The sequence below is a fragment of the Phyllopteryx taeniolatus genome, chromosome 6 (assembly GCF_024500385.1).
Source record: "Phyllopteryx taeniolatus isolate TA_2022b chromosome 6, UOR_Ptae_1.2, whole genome shotgun sequence".
NCBI classification, from domain to species: domain Eukaryota; kingdom Metazoa; phylum Chordata; class Actinopteri; order Syngnathiformes; family Syngnathidae; genus Phyllopteryx; species Phyllopteryx taeniolatus.
The window spans coordinates 7,354,539-7,377,044 of NC_084507.1; the positions used below are offsets into that span (position 1 = coordinate 7,354,539).

The 22,506-nt window shown below is 41.8% G+C and overlaps 1 long non-coding RNA gene across 1 annotated transcript in view; it reads right to left on the reverse strand.

Annotated features, from left to right (window-relative positions):
• LOC133480221 (uncharacterized) overlaps window positions 1-20,352 on the reverse strand; it is a 39,298-nt gene extending 18,946 nt beyond the window's left edge. The window contains exon 1 of the long non-coding RNA XR_009789224.1: window positions 20,019-20,352. This is a non-coding gene — a long non-coding RNA (uncharacterized LOC133480221). The remainder of the gene's footprint in view (window positions 1-20,018) is intronic.
• Window positions 20,353-22,506: the final 2,154 nt, after the last annotated feature.

The window sequence follows — 22,506 nt, forward strand, 5'->3', positions numbered from 1 at the left end:
GCTAATGTGTGAGTTATTGATTGATTACCAATCAATTTTGAAATATTTGTGTAAATATATGTCAATTTGGTCCATACTGTGGAGCCTCCTAATTTGAAACCCTTCCAGGTTTTACTTGTACTACTCAACTAAAACAACTCAACAAAAAAAATTGGGGGATAATATGCATTTATAGTCACACAAAACTTCGAACTGCCGTCATTATGGAAAGTCACAAAGGACCTCAGTTCATTTACTCCTTTGTTTTTTTGGTTTTTTTTTTGTCTTCTTGAGTTTTTGTGTTATAGACTACACTCATTCTGAAGGAAGGAACAGTCTCAAACAATGCAAACAAGGAGCTACATTGTGTCTTTGTAGATCTAGAGAAAGCCTATGACAGAGTACCCAGAGAGGAACTGTGTTACTGCATGCGGAAGTCTGGAGTGGCAGAGAAGTATGTTGGAATAATACAGGATCTGTACGAGGGCAGCAGAACAGCAGTGAGATGTGCTGTCGGTGTGACAGACAAATTTAAGGTGGAGGTGGGACTGCATCAGGGATCAGCCCTGAGCCCCTTCCTGTTTTCAGTGGTGATGGATAGGCTGACAGATGAGGTTAGACTGGAATCCCCGTGGACCATGATGTTTGCAGATGACGTTGTGTTCTGCAGTGAAAGCAGGGAGCAGGTGGAGGAACAATTAAAAAGATGGAGGCATGCACTGGAAAGCATAGGAATGAAGATTAGCCGAAGTAAGACAGAATATATGTGCATGAATGAGGTGGTGGGGGAAGGCTCCAGGGAGAAGAGATAGCAAGGGTGGAGGACTTTAAATACTTGGATTCAACAGTCCAGAGCTGGACTGTTGTTTGGAACGGGTGGAGGAAGGTGTCAGGTGTGTTATGTGACAGAAGAGTCTCTGCTAGGATGAAGGGCAAAGTTTATAAAACAGTGGTGAGGCCAGCCATGATGTACGGATTAGAGACAGTGGCACTGAAGAGACAACAGGAAGCAGAGCTGGAGGTGGCGGAAATGAAGATGTTGAGGTTCGCTCTCGGAGTGACCAGGTTGGATAAAATTAGAAATGAGCTCATCAGAGTGACAGCCAAGTTTCGATGTTTTGGAGACAAAGTTAGAGAGAGCAGACTTCGATGGTTTGGACATGTCCGGTGGAGAAATAGTGAGTATATTGGTAGAAGGAGGAGGATGAAGCTGCCAGGCAAGAGAGCTAGAAGAAGACCAAAGAAAAGGTTGATGGATGTCGTGAGGGAAGACATGAGGGCAGTTGGTGTTCGAGAGGAGGATGCATGAGATAGACTTACATGGAAAAGGATGACGCGCTGTGGCGACCCCTAACGGGACAGGCCGAAAGGAAAATAAGAAGAAAATGTTACCTAAAATCATGCCTGGATGGTTGATAAAGGATTTACAATGGAGACGGTTTGACCCAGCAACAGATTATTTCAATTATTAATTAATTATTTGTTTTGAAATCCTAAAGAAACCAAAAGTAGATCTGCCTCCTGGAACCTGTTGTAATGGAACTTACACTATCCAAAAGACCTTTGTGTTGCTGTTGTTTTTAAACTAGACCTTAATGTTTATACACTTTTGTTCACTATATCTCATCTCTGATTTCACAGGTGGAAAATGTCAATGAATTTGTGACGGTTGGTGCTGTCCCAGTTTGTATGTACTATTATCGAATAGGTTGTAGTTGAAGGAATGCCAGAAATACAAGCAAGATATGACATTTAAATAAATATTGGTTATGAAAGTAGATTCAAGTGTTTCTCTATCTTAGCTATGTTTACAGAGTATGTCCTTCAGTTGGATCAAAGCAGCTGTGTCAGCAAGCATCCTGCCTGCAGAGGAGACTTTGATCAACACACAGCTTGCAATCTTCACAAGCTGCTCAGTCACTCACCCTGACCTCTGACCTCTATAAGGCCAGACCTACTTAGTGTGCTCCTTTCAGGATTGTACTTATGTTTCGTAAATAGTGTTTACTGATCGCAACTAGTGCTCAAGTTTCATATTTCTGTGCAAAGTACATGGTTTGTGTTTGTTAATTAAGGTCAAGTGATGAATACAAAACTCAAAATGACTGTGTTGTACTGATGGTTTAATATGTAACATATCTTACTACTCACTATTTGTATCCCTCTCTGGTGATAGCTGATGTTGTGTGAACCATTTTACCTCCCATACTTGCGTGTTTTCTGGATGCTCACGCACACACACGCACACACACACACGCACACACACACACACACACACACACACAACTGTACGCAACAAGAGAAAATACATACGCACACACTCAGACTAATTCCAACAAAAGTACACATTTTCATTCATGAATTATATTCTAGCATTCACAGCAAATTCCAATTCCGCAAGTTATAATCGTTGAAGCAAAGTGACATTGTTCACAAGACACACACTCAGACCAAAACACACACACACTGTCCCCCTTGCACATAATCGCGCAGAAGCCACACATCACAGTGACAGAGACACACCTCCTCTCTACCTCTCCGTATCGATCTCCCTTCCAATCTAAATGACCCTGTTAACCATCCCCTTAGCCCTCCCCACCTTTCCTTTTTACCACTGTGAGCCCTACTTAGCAGCCACACTAACCCCCACACGTACCCATCCACCCCGCCACCTTACTCCTCTTAGTTTAAAATGGCCCGGTGTGGAATAACTCACATCACTACAAGAGGGATGAGGACATTAGAACACGTGACGCCCTCGTGAAACAGCGAGCATGATTGAAAAATCAATTTTGATGTCTTTTTTTTCTCCTTCTCCTTCTCCCTCCTCTCCTCTCGTCTTGTCTCTGTTTGCATTTCTCTTCACAAGGCTACCAATAACACATTTCCTGCACGGAAGCCTATTTCAAAAGACCTAAAACTATTAAAGAGACGTTCCCTGTACTTCAAATCTAGCGCTCATTTTCTTTATATTCAGGCTCTCTGTGTTTTTCAAAAATACACAAAGAATAAATTCTACCAAAGTCTAATTTGTACTCTGGAGTACAAACTGGGATGTCACACTCCAGTGATGTTGTGTTAACATGATATCATATGCTGTACATAAAACCTCTTTTCAGTAATATCTTAGTCAGGCTCATTACTTGGAGCTCGCAGATAGGACTGCAGTCTTTTGGGAGAGCAGCAGGGGCTTTGACTGATTTTTTTGAGTGTTTTTGATCTTTTTAGCAGATCGCTCCAGGTTAGCTCCTCCACTCACCTCACATCTCCCATCCATTAAATCAGAGTTATTTCCAAGCGTGTTCTTATTAAACGGCTCCTGTGTTTTTTAGGTTGAATATTTTCTCGTTCGAAACCCAAGGACAGGGCCTGCCTTCGGCGAGAAGAGAAAGAGAGAGAGAGGCGGCATTTTTTTTTTCAACCAGCCGTCAACCTTGTTGGATTCCGTGTAACTTTCATTAGAGAGGGAGATTTAGTGCACTTGAAAAGACAGATGAAAGAGTTAGAGGCTAATTATCAGGAAATTGAAAAAAGATAGATGTACTGCAGCGACTACAATTAGTGAAGCACAGAATATCAAAGACTTATCAAGAGCAAGTGAAAAAGCTGCCTTGAAGAGAGAGCACAATTAAGGCATCTGCAGGCCGTGTGAAATAAGAGAGAGGGAAAATGAGGAATAAAATATGCAGTCTTCAACAGAAAGACTTTTTCTCCCAACAATTCATCCATTGAGATGACACTAAATTGATGAGCCTTGTGTGCTCCCTTATCGAATCCTTCCTCAGTCATTGTGTTCTCTCGTCCCTTTACATCTCATGTTCTATTTGCACACAGCTAAAACACACACACACACACTGACACACACACACACACACACACATACACACATACACACACATACACACACACACACACACACACACACAGCAGTGGATGAAGGGGATGAGGGTGATGTCAGGCCTCTGCTGGTGACAGGACTCTCTAGCATGCTTCATTGCCTCACAAATTTGCACTGATCGACAGTCGCAGGTCACACATGGTCACAAATAGATCACTTTACAAGTGTGTGTGTGTGTGTGTGTGTTTCTCACTTTCTCAAAGGCCTGCATGGCTGTCCTAATCGTCGAATAAAATCATACATTCATCCTTGGTAGTATTTGTTTCATGTTTCACAGTACAATTCATTTCTATTGCTATCATAATTAACTGTCCATGCAACGTGCATTATTTCACCTAACCTAAAGCCGTGATTCCCAACCAGTGTGCCGTGAGCACTTTTCAAGTGTGCCGTGTGAAATGATCAAATTTTACTTAATTACCCCAAAACTTCTTTATTTACAATAAATAATGTATCTTTGTTCATCTATTTATCCCTTTTAGCACCATAATAGTAGATATATTTATTAGTGTCACAGCTTTCAGGGGGAGTTGGAATGATTCAATTGCGCGAAGTAGCGAGGAGTCTGCAATACACATGCGCCGCGGTGTCACCGGCGAGCCCTGTGGTTTTGAGACAGACTGAACAAATAAATGCTCTTCTATGAGACGGCAGGAAGTACATGCAGTAATTAATGTATCCACGTTTTGTGACACGGTGGCCGACTGGTTAGAGCGTCAGCCTCACAGTTCTGAGGACCCGGGTTCATTCCCCGGCCCCGCCTGTGTGGAGTTTGCATGTTCTCCCCGTGCCTGCGTGGGTTTTCTCCGGGCACTCTGGTTTCCTCCCACATCCCAAAAACATGCATTAATTGGAGACTCTAAATTGCCCGTAGGCATGACTGTGAGTGCGAATGGTTGTTTGTTTCTATGTGCCCTGCGATTGGCTGGCAACCAGTTCAGGGTGTACCCCGCCTCCTGTCCGATGACAGCTGGGATAGGCTCCAGCACGCCCGCGACCCTAGTGAGGAGAAGCGGCTCAGAAAATGGATGGATGGACGTTTTGTGACATTTTTGTTTGTTGGTGTGCCGTGACATCATTTTTCAATCTTAAAATATGTGCCTTGGCTCCATAAAGGTTGGAAATCACTGACCTAAAGTGTTTAGGATGAAGCCGAAGTACCTTGAGAAATCCAACACAAGCATGGGGAGAACATGCAAATGGGAAATAGTAACGCCTGAGATGAGATTTGAACCCACAACCATTTGGCTGTGAAGCAGATGTCTTAACCAATAGTCTATCATGCTGCCCACAAAGAAAAAAATATATATATAATGTAATACTAATTTGAACTAACGGTAAATTCATACACCACTGAATTTCCTTTTTTAAAATTAATTTTACTGATATGATATTTTGAATTATTGGCAGTTATTATTCAAACAGTAATACTTGTTTCTAAGAAAAATAGCCATTCTAAAGTTATATTTTTCAATCTTCTAATGGTCAAAATATATTTCCCGTTAAGTGTCTCAAATGAAGCTTCCTGATTTGTAAGATTTTTTCCTGAAGATGCTAAATTACATTTTTGAATATTCTGTATTTTTCTCCTATTGCTCAATATGCCTTTTCCATGAAAACTAAGACAATGCATCTTCGTGTCTTCAGAGTTCCTTTTTTGGTTCTTTTACAAACAGTCCTTCTTTGTCATTCAAGCTGTCTTAACCATTAACGCCACTGAAAAGAGCCTCATTATATTTTTGCAGTACACCAACTGGATCTGTGAGCTGGAGTGCTCGGATGAGCCTGCCATTTTGCAGATGGAAAACTATATCTGGTATATGTATGAATTAAGGGAAGTGGCTGAACTATTACATGTCTTTTACAGTGATTGTGATTTTATAAACACAAGAGTGTAATGGGTTTAATGAGGAGTTAGTATCATTTTTGCACTTTTATACGCAGAGTTTGAAGGGAAACACATGTAAATTGTATAACGCACACGATTTTTTGTGAAGCTGTTAATGTCTTAACCATTATCCACTTCTGTCGTTACCATTATGCAAGAAGTGTATTTTAGTGGGCCACCACCATTTGCTCTGTCAATAAGGTTTGCCTATACTATAAATGCCTCACATTTTAAATCATCCATAACTTTTTGAAAATATAACTAAGCGTGAATGTTTCAGCATGGGAGACATTTACTGTATATACATATAAAACCAATGTGGCATTAAAAACAAAATTATATATTCAAATTCTTTGTCTTAACCATTATTGATCAAATTATATGAAAATATATACTGTATATATATGTGTGTGTGTGTGTGTGCGTGTGTGTGTGTGTGTGTGTATGTAAGTCTAGTCTCAGTGTGCAGCCTGTTTGTGCTCTTGCGTGTGTGTGATGCTGCTGGGTGTGTGTGCCTTCAAGACACACTTTGAATAAAGTACATGATAAAGGACTCGCCAAAGCTACCATCTGTTGGTTCCCTCTCTTATTCATCCCTTTCTTTTTTCTTCCCTCTTTCTTTTTCTCCCCTGTATTTACAATGTGATTATTGTCTGGCTTCTTACTAAAACAAGAGCTTTTTACTTGGTAAAACTGAGGTTTTAGTTCAGTCAAGTCATCCTTTTTTTTCTTTTGTTGGTGTTGTTGTTTTGTTTTTTTCGCAGCACATTTGTTACCAGAGATCTTTAGGGAAAGAGAGGTCTTTTGTCGAGGGGGCTGCCTTTTTGCCATTAGTAGAATGATATAAAACATGACAAAACAGTGTCTCTGTGAAGCCGGGTGTTAGACAGGGCTATTCTCTCCGGGACTGATATGTAGGGCAAGAGAGGAGCAGGAGGAGGAGGAGGAGGAGGGGGAAAAAATGAATGAGTCTCGGCTGAAAGCTAGGGGGCGCACTAGTACATACACACCACACTGGGAGCATGCATTCCCTCAAACACAGAACTGAGTTCCCTATTGGCATGCCGATACAGTTGTCAAACACATGAGTGTTCTTTTTGTAAAATTTCATCATGAATAATATTAATGAGATCACAGTACGCTTTTTCCACTACAAATTATTCTGAACATATCTATGGCCACATTGTGTGTTTTTCTGTGTATCAGCTCAAGCACATTCTGGGTCCGTTCACACATGCACATACTGGAAGATGACAAACTGGGAGGTGCTGGTGTCTCTTTGGACTGCTTTGCCCAAGGCTCTCACACATGGGAAGAGTGGCAGGGGGTGTGCGCTAAAACAAATGCTGGAGTCTCTCAGCCAAGGAGGACACATGTCGAACTGGGGGAGAGAGAGAGGATGAGAGATAGATTGGCATCTGTCTATTAGCACTGAAATCTGCAGTGGAGTGTGCCCCCCATTGTTTCATTTGCCTTGCAAGCTCCCGCAACTGAGGTGCCAGAAAATTAATTACTCTCTTTGGGAAAATTCTCTTGTTGTCAGTCGCACATTGAACACTTTGAGTAATTTCAAATGCAAAAGTGTGCATGGAATATTGGCACTTATTACATACTGGAAACAATCTGTATATTCTCTGTGTTGAACGATGAGACATTTGGAAACATGCTTTCTATATCTGCCATTGTTTAGACATTGAATGGTGGCATTCTAAAATTCAGCAATCAGTAAATATCTTTGAGCGCATCCTTTAATTGGGGGAGATGTTTTGAATTAAATTTATGCTAAGCACTCATGCATTCATGTACACATTAATTCTTCTGTGTAGGTGCACATGTGCATACATGTAAACCCAGAGCTACTATTTTCTGTCTCCTCATTCATTCCTGCCACCTGATCTCCATCTGAATTGACAGCTGTAATGCCGACTCTTTTCATCCATGCTACAGCAGAAAAGTGAAGCCAGCAGGCACTCATGGGCTGTGTATGTGTGTGTGTGTGTGTGTGGTCACACAATATAGAACATTCACTTGCTGTGTATTTTTAACTCACAGTTGCAATCTTGCAAATTAAAGCTACAAATTGTTATAATTTTTCCCCAAAGTGCCACTGTGAAACATGACCCATTGCTTTTTGTGATAAATGTATCCTTCCTCTGTCAAACCTGTTTTTTGCACCTCTGCAGCCATTTCATTCTCTTATTGATGGCTATGTCACTTTTGCTCTTTTGCACTGAAGTGAATCGCTCAATGGAAGTCAGTTGTTACACTCTGACATTCATGTTAGTACACGGAGGTCATCAAACATTTATTTATTCACGCAATTTGAGACGTTAAGAATCAGTAGCGAAATTAACATTTACTTTGAAGAACAACAAATGTTGAAATAGACTTTTTTTGATACCTTCTGTTATTATTATTGTCTCGCGTATGCTGCAGGAACCCTGAATGGCTATTGAAAAACATTCCTTAAATGCGCACCAGATGAAAACTTCTTCAATCAAAAATGTTATAATAATAACAATATGACACAGCTGATCAGACAGACGCAGAAGGTTCATTAAATAAATTTCACGGACTGGAACAGTTTGGTGTTGGTAGGGCACAATCAATCTGATCAATTTAATTCAGCTCTGGATGTTGTAAGGAAGAACCTGTTTAAATTTAACCGCATATCTAGTAAAAGATGCAGCTTGAATGTGCAATCAGTATCATCCTTGTCTACACAATGTACCTAAAAGGTACTGCACGTCTCATTGTATTTAATAAGAAAGAGGAGTTACATGAATAAACTACTTAATATATCATCAAACAATGCTGCTACTCTTCTGTTCTTCTTGTATGTCTTCATAAAAGTGTAACAACATGTTTTTTAATCATCCATCCATCCATTGTCTGTATCGCTTCTCCTCACTAGGGTCGCGGGCGTGCTGGAGCGTATCTCAGCTATCTTCGGGCGAGAGGCGGGGTACACCCTGAACTGGTTGCCAGCCAATCACAGGGTACATAGAAACAAACAACCATTCGCACTCACATTCACACCTACAGGAAATTTAGAGTCTTCAGTCAATCTACCATGCATGTTTTTGGGATGTGGGAGGAAACCGGAGTATCCGGTGAAAACTCACGCAGGCACGGGGAGAACATGCAAACTCCACACAGGCGGGGCAGGGATTTGAACCCCGGTCCTCAGAACAGTGAGGCAGATGTGCTAACCAGTTGTCCAAAGTGCCGGCATCATCATCAAACAATGCCTACTCTTCTTGTTCTTCTTGTATGTCTTCATAAAAGTGCAACAACATGTTTGTTTGTTTTTTAATCAATAAAGTTTAATTCCTGGTGAGAGGCAGCGGGTCCATGATTTCAGGTTGGTCAATATCCAATTTTCTGGATTTTGAATGTGAAAAGCTCTGAAAGTCACCAAAAACTCTAATATGCACAGTACCACATTGTGGCACTTTTTCATTGGGATAACAACTGCGATGAAATGGTACCCAAAGGGTGGAGCTACGTACCTAGCAAGTGCTTGACTGATAAATGGAATACAAAAAAAAAAAGCCTTGGATTAAGTGCAGAATACCTTCCATTTTTGATACACGAACATTCATTCTCATTTTACATTATGAGATATTTTTGGAGGTGTTTCTTCATTTTACAGAGAGTCTAGACATATGCAGGAGATCAGTACTATACTGGAGGGTGTACAATTGAATTTTGATCCAAATTAGGATTGTTCATCTTTGCTTTTTGTTTTCTGCTTCCTCAATGTCTCCTCTCTCTTCTTTACCCCCCATAGTCCCCTCTCTTTCTGGTGTCTCTGTGTTCCCTCTTTTTGCCTCCGTTAGGTCTGTCACTCTTTTCTCTGATTACAGGATGATGGGGTGGTGGGTCAGAGTCAGTGTGCGGTAGACTATGTGGCAGAGATTAGCCTGCAAAGTTCCTGCCCAGGACATTTTAAAAAAGGAAGAGATGGAGGAGAGATGCGCATCAGAAAGGGGATTAGTCTGTGGTAGACTGAGTTTCCAAGCAGATCACATCATCTCTATACACACTATCCCCATAAAAGTGGAACAGCCATGTTTATGAGTTTGTTGCATTTTAGTAGGGACCAGCCCAGATAGAATGCCGAACTGGGGTACACACATACCAATTTTAAAGATTAGCTTTTTTTTAAGAGTACCCACACATGAAAACAGGAAAAAATAGTCAATGAGTGCGTACTGCTCTTACAGTACTTGATATGACCGACACTAGCGTACTGTATAACACACATACAATATATCGACTGACAATCACAGTCTCCTCCCCCAAACACCTGTCATCGTACCAAGACTGACCTTTACAAGGCAGCATTGTGCCACGGGACCTCCAAACTGCCAAAAGGACAAAGAAGACAAGTAGTTGTCGTAGTAGTAGTAGTAGTAGAAGAAGAAATGGAAATCCGTTAACTCTTAGTTTATCTGGTCACTACATTGTGGTCGCCAGTGTTGGGAAAGTTGTTTTTCTAAGTGAACTAGTTCAAAGTTCAGTTCACCGTTCCAAAAAATGAACTAGTTCAGTTCATAGTTCACAATACAACATTTTGAACTAAAGTCATAGTTTTAATAAAATGTACCTCTTCTCAATAACCTTCACCAGGCAGAAATGAACTAAGTTCAGTTCACATGTGTCCAAAATATGAACTAGTTCATGAACTTCTGTTCATTGAACTCGCTCGGGTACAACACCGGTGGTTGCCGTCTGTTTTCTTTCTCATTGTTTTACAAACAATACAATTAGTTGCCTGTCGGCCCTGATCATACAAATAATAAAATAGGGAATAAAATTCAGTTTTAACACACCACACCATTGGAAAATCAGTCAGAATAATGTTTGAGAGATAAATGAGCTTTTGCTGACTTTGACTGGAAAGGCGGGGTGCTGAAATTCTGCCCGATTAGCTATACGTGTATCCCGCTTAACTCACGGAGCTGGTGCCTGGCACAGCCTCTCATCTCTCACTGTACAAACACACACACTCTGACACACCCACACACACACACACACACACACACACACACACACACACACACACACACACTTTCATTGTCATTGCTCCTCCACACCAGCCTAGTAATTAAACTCCCACTGATTTATTGAGTGACACGACCAAATCCCTACTCGGCTTGTTTTTATGACAACCATCCCTCCCTGGGAAAGAGTAGCTTCTCTCAGCACTGTATGTTCACATTTTGATAGGTTCCAATAGATGGGGCTTGTATACACAAATATCGCTACTGATGAAAAAAGAAAACAAAAAAAACACACAAGCAGTTCATGCACACATAAAAGTAATATGTCAAAGAATTGGAAAATGCTCAATTCAACGATATATTCTTTTTTGCTTGTTTCCACTCAGCATCAGGTCAGAAGATTGAAATATGCTATTTGTGTTGTAAATTAAGCCTATTACGAAGCCTTGGATGCCAAAGCGCCCAGCTACCACCCTCCCGGTCCCCCCATTGGTGTATTGTGGGGACTATAATTAGCCATCTCCTGTGACAGGAAGTCTTGTGGGTGTCTGGCTGACCACTCACGAGACCTCTGTGGGATAATTCACCTTTGTAATTACACTGGGATGAGTGATTGACAGTAGATTCTCAGCTCCCACCACCACCGCTAGGATAGGAAAGCCTACAGGTGTCAGAGTCGATGCCCTCTAACACATTATTTCCTGCAGCGGTGGGGCTTCATCTCCAAACCACAAACAAGACTCATGTTTGTCGACAGGCACTATCAGTTACCTTTCCTCAGTCAGGCTGCATTAGGAGGAATGAAGTGAGATGAGGGATGGGGCAATCTGATTCCTCAGTAGGGGCTCTTGGTTGATTCTTTGGTGGGTGACAGTGTACTTGACAGTTAAGATCTTTGACAGCTGCCAATCAATCAGCCAGGAAGGCTCTCTAATGTGCAATCAATATCATCAGACTCCTTGTCAACACCTGAGAAGAAAGCATGTCTTTGTTGATGAAGAAAGACAAATGATTTGCACTAATAAATACACAAAACATCAGAATGTGGTCATCATTCATGCCAGACTGCTACTCTGTCTTGCATTTGATGGTTTCATGAAAGTGAAATAACAAGCAATTGCAATGTTCCACATTTTCATTGTGAAAGGCTACAATCTACACAGAACTACATTGTAGAGCCAAAAAAATGGCAGTTAAGGGTACCCAAAGGGTAGAGCAAGATCCCTTGCAGTCGTTTAACTGCTTAAAAGGAAATTTTCCGTTCTAGAAAACAAGGAAAGTAAATGGAATCGAATGGGAAAACAATTTTTTTTTCTCGAACAAAGCTTGGATTGTTCTTGAAGCAAAAAAACAACCAAACATAATATGTTTCCTTTTTTTGCTTTCACCTTTTATGTGTACAGAGTTACACTGTGTGGTATGTATTATTATGGTATTTACCTACAAATAGATAATGGCTATCACCAATGCACTAACACACCAATCTGTGTAAATGTAAGGTACATCAGGTTTATGGCAGCGGAGACTGTCCATGCACTCGGAACAGATATAGTGTTAAAGTCTCTGTAGAGTGAAAATAAATGTCTTGTGAAGTTGACATGTGTCAGAGATATTTAGTTAACAACCTGGACAAATTTGAATGATTAAAAATACATATATAAATAAAAATAATGGTTTCAGCTCAATATGCTGAAACCATATGCCGCTCAACATTCAACTGTCAATCAAATACCTCTACTACGACCTAGAAAAGGGATGCCACTTTATCTAGCACCTTTTTAATGCCTACACATAACTAAATGTTTGAGCCGTGAAAAATGTCCACACGTTGGCTGTCCTACCAGTCTAGCACATCCGCCTTTCTCTCAAAAACATGTGCGCGCACTCACGGCTGAAAACGATGCGCTCTAAAGCGGCGAGAAAGTTGAGCAGGGTCCGATCCATCACAGTATTGCAGATGACGCGCGCTTGCCAGCAAGCTAGCTAACTCGAGAAAAAGGAGAGAGAGGTCCCAACCAGCGAGGATTTACCGCACCAAGACGTGTAATCCTGCTCAGGTTCTACCGATGGACCCTGCTAAAAGTATACCATTTAACTAAGAAAAAAACAAGCAGCCTCAGACAAAACGCGCCTGCATACTCTCCTTCCGATTATTTTAAAATAGCAAGCAATGCCTAGAAGAAGTATCTTAGAAGTAGGTACCCCAGATTATTTTTTTTCATCCAGTATAAAACACCAGTGGTTTTCCTTGCCAAAGCACCGAACTGTACCACTTTGTGAAAACACAGTTTAAAGGTGTCTCACTGGGGAGACCGGGAGGGTGGGATGTTGCCTAGATGTGGTTGACAGCTTAACACATGGAGCGGCCCTGGTTCCCTTATGACAAAGGCAGCATACTTAATGCTAACCTGGAGCTGCTACAGATGGAGAAGTCATCCTTTACAAGGCATTTTGGAAGACAGCATCAATATTTCATCAAAACTGCATTTAAACACGCAAACAAACAAAAAGGGAAAGGTGTCACCTTGTTCCGCCCTGCAGTAGCTCACTCATACACACACATGCTTTCTTCTATACATTTGAGTCTAACCACAGGCTTCAACAAAAATATTTTATTCTCTCACCTTTCGTTTTACCCACCATTTTAAGAAAGAGCTACAGCAACACGAATGGCAACAATGTTATCTAGTTATTCCATCCATTTCCCCCCCATCAACATTAACTGCACAATGAAAGACATATACAGTGGGGCTATGCTTCACAAACCCAAGATGAAATTGTAGCAACAGCCTTGACCATGTAACAGTGATTGATGTCCTTATTGTTACAAATGTGAAAATTGTTTAGTGAAAGGTGGAATTAAAAAAATTAAATAATAATAATAATAATGTTTACAAACTTTCTGTAGAAAATAATCAATGACATATTTTGCATGTAAAAAGCTTTATTATTACTTTTGGTACCATTCTCCATACTTTTTCTTTTTAAATTGATTTATTTTTTTTATATATAAAGCTGCAGATACTGATCATACTGAGAGGTGTTCTTTCAAATATTTTCACGCTTCCCAGTAAGATCACCTGGAAGGTTCAAAATATTAGAAAGACCTTCAAAACCTAGAATTTTGCTTAGTAGTATATACTACTACTCAATTTATTGTATTCTGTAAATTATTTTCTCTTATTGTGTCGTGTGTGGATGACCAGCCATTGTAATGGTTTTGTTTATGTGGAAGCTGACTGAAAGAGAAATCAGGAGAGTGGCAATCTAACGATTGCCTGTTAACTTAAGCCATTGATGTTAAATGGTGGACTTAGGAGAAGTTGCATATATGTCTATATATTTTAAATCTGACATTTATGGGAAGTGATGACTCCAATCCTCTTCATGGTTAAAACAAGGGACTTGACCGGGCATTTGTCGTACGGTTTGCAGTTAAATGTAACATCACAGAGCACATATTGAGTTAAAGGTACTTTTTGGTTAAAGTAATGCTAACACACACTTTTGCAGACGTGGCACACATCAACATGTGACGCTGAAAGATAGCAGCAGCTTGCCGTCTTTGCCGGGAGCAGCTATTAAATAAACATGTCAAGTTCTGTGCGTTTTAATGATGATCAGCCGAGCCTGGTTTCCCTGTGAACCGCCAGCCAAAAAGGATCGACACAGAGCAACTCCCTAGACCTCCTCTCTTCACCGCCTCTCTTTCTCCGCTTCTGCTTTACACCAACACTTCCCTCACGTTGACACTGACGGCGAAAAGAAAGAACGAGAGGCAGGCCCTTTTGAATTAGGTTTTGTGGGGGAAAGGAGGGTTGTTTTGTGATGATTTTTCATTTGAAATGAAAGAAAAACATCAGTCAAGCGCATGCTTTTGTGAGAGTTTTAACACAACTCAATCCCCGGTTGTGTGTTAGTTCTGAGTGCGACAGTATGTGTTTGACATAAGAGTGAATAACAGGACGACTGGTAAATGCTCTGTTTGTGTGTTTACGACGTTGCACACCCTTAGGTGAGGCGTCTTTCTCTCGTTCATCACTCTCTCTTTCCTACTCTGCTCTAGTCTTTGAAGAGCAGGAGCTCGGCATCTGATTAAAGCTTGTTTGTTTTACGTTTAGCGAGCGAGAACTGCCATTTCTCTTCACCATTCCCCGCTCGCCTCATGAACACCCGCACTAGTGTGCACACCTCCACACTAAATCTCGCAAACACATGCTCCCCTACACTCACACCAACCCACACACATACACAGTATATACATCCACACACACATCCACCTCAGATCAGAAGTAGTGTGGAGTGCTGAGGCTGCATATGTAAATGTTGAGAGATTGTCAAGTGTCTGGGTGTGCATACATCAGGGTAATCAAGCCAGCACTGATGGGGAGCGCTCGCTCCAGGAGCAGATCCGCAGTACTGGCAGTCACACAGCCGTCACTGAACTGCTGCCAATAATAGGTTTGAGAGGTGCTACAGGGGGGAGTAGAGAGCATGTGTGTGTGTGTGTGTGTGTGTGTGTGTAGGTGTGTTTACTTGCACACAAACATTCCCATCTGCAAGATGCCATCTATTTTTAATGGCATGTGTGCATGCATGTATGTTAATGTGACACCTCCATGATAGAAAAGCTGATTGAAAGTGTGAAGGTGAAGCACAGTTGCAGTCGGAGGTGCTGAGTACAGACAAACTAGCTCGGATTTACCTTTGTTGACAAACCGGCTGTGTCTAATGGAATAATATACTTTCAGTCGCTTTTATATTGTCCGATCACTCACATCGCAACACTCTCAAAGCAGTCACGTTCCAGACAGTCCACTTTCACGGTCCACTTTTACAACGCAAGGAGTTACAATACATAAGATAGGCTACAAGAGCTCCTTAAAAAATAATGCCACTGCAGACATGTATTCATTCCATTAAACTGACACATTTCTAATGATTTCGTCAGGCCATTTATGAGCATTTTTGGCTTTGGAATGATGGAATGTTTAACAAAGCTCTAGTAGTGCCTTATCAGTGTACACTTTCATCATACACAGTGGCCTGTCACCACAGTGGTATCTTTTAACATAATGATTTTGTACCCTTGACACTTGACCTTTAGCGCTTGGAACATACGCCTACTTATATGGCACTGAAAAAGGTCCAAAACGTTTCAGTAATTAACCCTATGAGGCTACATTAGAGTGATTTACCTTGAGGAACACGAATGAGACTCTTGCTGTACCCTATTTTCTGCACCCCAGTGTCTCATGAATGTCATTACCTTTGGAACGCCCAGCAAAAAATGTGTGTTATTGCAGAGTTATTCTCGATCTATCTACAATGCTACTGGACGGTGGAGGCCCAAGTGTTGGCCATTTTAATCAAATCAAATCTGGAAAAAAACAAAAACAAAAGCAAAAAAAACAGTTTCCTAAAACACAAACAATTCAAACAAATAGTGATCCTGACATCTTTATGCTTTACTATAATGTTTATTTCTCTGTCTACCTTTACTCATGCTTAGTATTACAATGCTATTCTACTCAGTAGTATCCTTTATCTTATTCTGGTCTGTCACACCCTGCGCTGCCTTTGTATCATGCAGTAGTCTATTCCCATGCCTGGTGAAAGCACTGGCATGTCTGATCAACTAAACAGATCCCCCAGCAGGCCTCGCTCCTCCCTGCGGAGAGCCCAGGACTGTAAGGAATGTTAACATTGTATTACAGTACGCCACCACGTACATAATGTCCTCGATGAACAGCACAGCTTTATCTGCCTCTCCTGGGATCTAGGCGATGATTTTTCTCGCACTGCCTCTCTATTTCTATGATATTCTCACTGTCCTTTGCTCTAACCTCCCTCCTCCTTTCTCTGTACACATGTGATAGACAGAATACCAGGATTACAGTATGAGCTGACACGGTGACACGGTGTTAATCGTCAGAGTCGTGTTTGTTTCCGCCCAGAAACTGTCACCGTCTAATAACGAGCCCCCAAAACCCAACACAATTGGCACTGGAATGGCAGGAGAAGCACAATAGGCACAAAACCCGGCAATCTTGTCAACATACACAAATGGAAGGCCTGGAAGGAAGCTAAGCACATCCCCTTTTCTCTTGTCATGGAAAACCAGTCTGAGTGTCAGCAAAGGCCTACAATTAATTTTGTAATTAATGTGTAACTATACACATTAATACATATCTAACCCAACCGCGCCTAATCTTTAACTCCATCACAAATGACACAATTGAATCTGTTCTTATTTCAACTTAGTGTTTTTTTTTTTTTTTTTTTTTTTTTTTTACAAATATGCACAATAATGCAATTAGAAATTGGGGTGAGTTGTTAAATGTTTTTTCATTCATTTGATTGTAGTTTTTTTAGAGCAATAGGCATAAAGTGGTTCTAAAATGATTTCGAAAAAAAAGCCTTTTCAGTGGTAGAATATAACATGCTCATTTCGGCCTGCGTGCCAGACTTGTGGAAGGTGTTGGCTGTGGCGTAAAATTGCGCTGGGATGGCTTACAAAAGAAAAGAGATAAATACATATTATGGTAGTAGAAGGAACATTAGCTGTGTTCTTGAAAAATCCTGATTGAAACAGGTGCCTTGACAGGATAGGCTGCCTTGCTCCTGCTTCCCACTTATTCTGGCACACCATAAACTCAAATGTGCCATCTTTGTAAAATTGTGCCTCTCGCAACTCACTCCCATAATAGTTGTAGTTCTGTTCACTGCTACTTGTTTATTTTTTTCCTTTCAATGCCAAGTTTTAATAAAAGTTTGAATGGCTTTTAACTGGACTGGTTGAAGAGAGACCCATGGTACAGGTACACAGGGCAGTGTGGCGCATATATTTGTCCTGGGCACTCGCACCCTACGCTCCAACCCTTGGGGCCCTATTTTCGTAACCGGCGTAAATGTTGTGCAGGCAGAGGCAGGTTAGACCGGAGTTGGTTATTTCGGGGACGAGCTCAAGCTGGTGGATCTGAGAGTGGGCAGGCACTGTGGGACTGTTTACAGCCGACTTCATTCGCTGCCATCAAAGCGGCTCCTCTCATTTCCTTTAAATGTGGCACAACTGACAGTCTTGACATAGACATGGATTCTCTGTGTGGAAGAGGACGATGAATAGTTGCAGCAATCCATGCGTGAGTGGAGCATTGTCACTTCTCTGGCCTTGGTGTGGCAACAGACAATGTGTGTGGGTACCCTCATACAGAATGAGCTGGTGATAACCGCTGGTGACTTAAATCTGTCCGTAAAGCTCATTAGCTGTCTACCTGTGCCCAGATCAAATTTACCAAAATCGTGTTAGAACAGCGGTCTACAGCAGCTTGCGCCAAGATTTAGACGAGGTCTGAGCAACATTACTTTTTATTAGATCTATGCCTTTTTTGTGTTTTATGGTTTTATATACAGGTATCAAACACCCACCCATTTTCTAGACTGCTTATTCTCACTTTGTTTGCAGTTGAGCTGAATCCTTTCCCAGCTAACTTTGGGTGAGAGGAAAAATCACAGAGCTATTAAGAAATCATTTTTCAAACTTTTCTGCAAACCAAACGAGAACCATAAAAATGATATTCAAACGATGACAGTGGAAAGCGACCCTCACTGAAGATTTTAAATAAAGGCAGATACTATTGAAAGAACATATCAGTCAGGTGGGTGTGACTTGTTGTGTGTGCTTGTATTTGTGCTTGCAAAGCATCATACCCCTCGCCGCCATAGGGAAAGCATGTGTAGAGCGGCAGCTGCAAAAAGGGCCTCCCAAACACGCTCTGACACAAAGTGACAGCTCTGTATATCTCTCACTGGCACTGACAGCTGACAGATGGGTAGCACTCATACACCGCAGGAAAAAAAGATGGAGGGAATGGGGGAGGGGTGAAGAGGGGAGGCATGGATGGAGATAAAGAAAGGAGACAGAGAAAGCCCCCAGGATGATTCGCCGGCATTGCTCAGTGTGTTCAGAGGGCCAGTGTTTGATTGAGTGCTACAGAGAATAATAAACCCTTGGCAACCTAGTGCTATGCCAAGCTTTCTTATCTCTCGCTTTCGCCATACCATTCTCTCTACCCCCTCTCCTCAACCTATTACGATCCCTTCTTTGGTTCTTTGCTTTTGCTCCTTGATGGAACAACACATATTCCCAAGGCCCATCTTCCACACCTTGTGGTCGAGCTTTATTTTTTCCCTTGTCTATGCTTCACCCTCTCTTTCACTTGTCTGCTATCTGCTTCTATTGGCCATCCCACTGTATTTGTCTCTGTCTATCTGAGCTGTGAAAGACAAGGGTAAGAGGTCCCTGTCAAACAAACCAACAGTACTCACTCACTGTTATTCCCTTGTGTATCTGACAATGTATCTGGAGTTTACAGCCCTCTCATTTTCTGCTACTACTAATACACAAAACAAACACACAGTGTAACACACAGCAGCAAGGTATCATGTGATATCAGTGATACCCATCCAATAATAAGTACAATAGATCTCTACAAATTCAAGTCAACATGCTTTTAGATTAGCATTTGAATACAAATGGAAAGTGGCAAATAAACATTTGTAAGATCATCTTATAGTAACTGAGTCTTGTAGTACAAATTGACTGGCCATCATAGCAGTTTATAATTACAGTGGTGCCTTGAGATAGGAGTGACCCAACTTAGGAGTTTTTTCGAGATACGAGCCAATTTCTTGCTTGACTCGTGAGTGCAGACTTGTGATAAGAGTGCTTTATGGTGACAGTGTACTCAACTCAACACAATACAATAACCAGCAGTTGCACAAATAGTGAACATTTCATCAAAAAAGAGGAGCGAGAGCCCTAATTGAGTGACATCAGCCCTTTAGCGGCCTCCCTCCCGCGTACCGGGTGGTCAAAAATCTTCTTCATCTCCATGGAAAAAGAAGAGTATGACGCACTGACGGCTGAACGTTTCTCCCATTCCGCCGTGGCCCACAAGAGCGCTGTACCCCGGAGACAGCCAATGAGGTAGGCAATTTTAGCGTTGTCAGTGGAGTACGATTGTGGTTGCTGTCCAAACACAAGTAAACACTGAACCAAAAAGGTGCGACAAGACCCTAGATTGCCGTCGTAAGGGGCTGGTTCAGGTACATATGGCTCACGCATTACGTGGGTGCGGGGGGCAGTGGAAGCGGTGGATGCTGCAGCAGGCAGCTGTGCGTAAGGTTGGAGTGAGGCAAATTGATTTTGGTGGGTTGTGAGAGCTTGTGAGAAGTCACGTACCTTTTGAATCAGCAGGGTGAGGGCTTGGTCGTTTTGCTCCAAAAGCATGATCTGTCCGGTAACAGTTTGGCGAAGGGTTTCCATCTCCGCTGGATCCATGACAGGCCAGACTATGCTGTCAGGATTCAGGTTGCAAGTTGGACCCAGATGAGAGAGGACAGGGAGGTGAGTTTGTGAATAAAGGTTTTTTGCAGCTTGGAAGCGAACAAAGGAACTCCGAGAACTAAATCCGGGATTGGCACGGTTCCAACGACGACCGGTCCGGCAGGGTAGAAGTCCGTGTTGTCGGTGGACCGCAAGAGGTGAGCACTGGTTTGCAGGCAGCAAGGGCAGATGGCAGACTGGGGACAAAGAAGAAAAATTAGGTAGAGATAACTCACTAGGTTTTCAGGAAGCAAAACAATAGGCAAGGTGCAGCTGCTAGACTCCAACACATCAACCCTCCAAAGCACTCATGAGACACACACACACACGCACACACACAGGCTGGACTCAGGGTGCTGAGCAACCTTGACACCACCCAGGAAAAACTTTATTACCATGTCAGAATTTGATACAGTTGACCAAAAAACTGTAGAGAAAACGGTTCAGCAGCTGAAACCATCAACGAGCTGTCTTGACTCAATACCATCAGAGTTTTTCAAAGCTATTTCGAAGTCTGTGACAGCTGATTTGCAGCAAATAATCAATTGCTCACTTAAGTCAGGAGAGTTTCCTAAAGCTCTTAAAGTGGCTGCCATTAAGCCTCTTCTAAAAAATAGAACACTGGATGTTAGCAAGCTATAGACCCATCTCCAATCTCCCTTTCATAGCCAAGATTGTTGAGGAAGTAATTTTTAATCAACTCAGCAATTTCTTGAATTTAAATGGACTTCTTGAATTTCAATCAGGTTTCTGAATTCATCACAGTACAGAATCTGCTCTTATCAAAGTGCTAAATGATATAAGGTTGAATACTGACTCGGGAGGCAGCACGCTGGAAGAATGGTTAGAGCGTCTGCCGCACAGTTCTGAGGACCGGGTTTCAATCCCCGGCCCCGCCTGTGTGGAGTTTGCATGTTCTCCCCGTGCCTGCGTGGGTTTTCTCTGGGCACTCCGGTTTCCTCCCACATCGCAAAAACATGCATGGTAGGTTAATTGACAACTCTTAATTGCCCATAGGTGTGAATGTGAGTGCGAATGGTTGTTTGTTTGTATGTGCTCTGCGATTGGCTGGCAACCAGTTCAGGGTGTACCCTGCCTCCTGCCCGGTGATAGCTGGGATATACTCCAGCGCGCCCGCGACCCTAGTGAGGAGAAGCGGCTCAGAAAATGGATGGATGGATGGATGGATGGACTGACTCGGAAAAGGTGTCAATTCTGGTCTGTTAGATCTCAGTGCACCTTTTGATACGGTGGATCATAATATACTGCTGAACAGGTTGGAAACGTGGGTAGAACTAAATGGAACAGTCCTTAAATGGTTCAGGTCCTACCTGGAGGAAAGGAGTTATTTTGTAACCATTGGAAGTGTTCAATCTCATCGAATGGCAATGACCTATGGGGTCCCTCAAGGGTCAGTTCTTGGACCCCTCCTGTTCAGTCTGTGTATGGTACCCTTGGGTCAAATTCTTCAGAACTTCAATTTTGACTATCATAGCTATGCAGATGACACACAGTTATATCGAGCACTGTCTCCAGATGACTACAGTTCAATTGAGGTGTTGTCACTGTCTAACACATAAATATCTGGATGAGCCAAAATTTTCTTCAATTAAACCACAATAAAACTGAAATAATTTTTTGGGCAATAAAGAAAATAGGATTGCTCTTAGCAAATACCTGGAGTCACTCTCTTTAAAAACCAAAGACCAAGTCCGAAACCTTGGTGTTCTGATAGATTCCGACCTGACTTTCAACAGTCATATCAAATCAATTACTAAAACTGCTTTCTACCATCTAAAGAACATATCTAGAGTGAAGGCTTGCATGTGTCAAGGAGAAGCTCATCCATTCTTTAATCTCAAGTTGACTTGACTATTGTAACGGTCTTCTGACTGGACTCCCCAAAAAGAGCAGTAAACAGCTGCAGCTCATTCAGAATGCTGCAGCTCAGGTTCTGACCAGAACAAAGAGGTCAGAGCATGTTATTCCAATTCTAAAGTCTTTACACTGGCTTCCAGTCAGCTTTAGAATAGATTTTAAAGTTCTCCTAGTAGTCTATAAATCACTAAATGGTTTAGGTCTTGAATACATAAAATAAATGCTCATGGTTTATAAACCCAGTAGTGCTCTGAGATCGACAGACTCAAGTCAAATAGTGGAGCACAGAGTCCAAAGCAAACATGGTGAAGCACCATTTAGCAATTATGCTGCACACAAATTGGAATAAGTTGCCAAAAGAAGTGACGTCAGCCAGTGACGTCAGTGTGAATTTTTTTAAGTCTAAGTTAAAAACTATTTTTTATTCTCATGCTTTTTAGAGTATTTCCACTTCTAAATGATATTT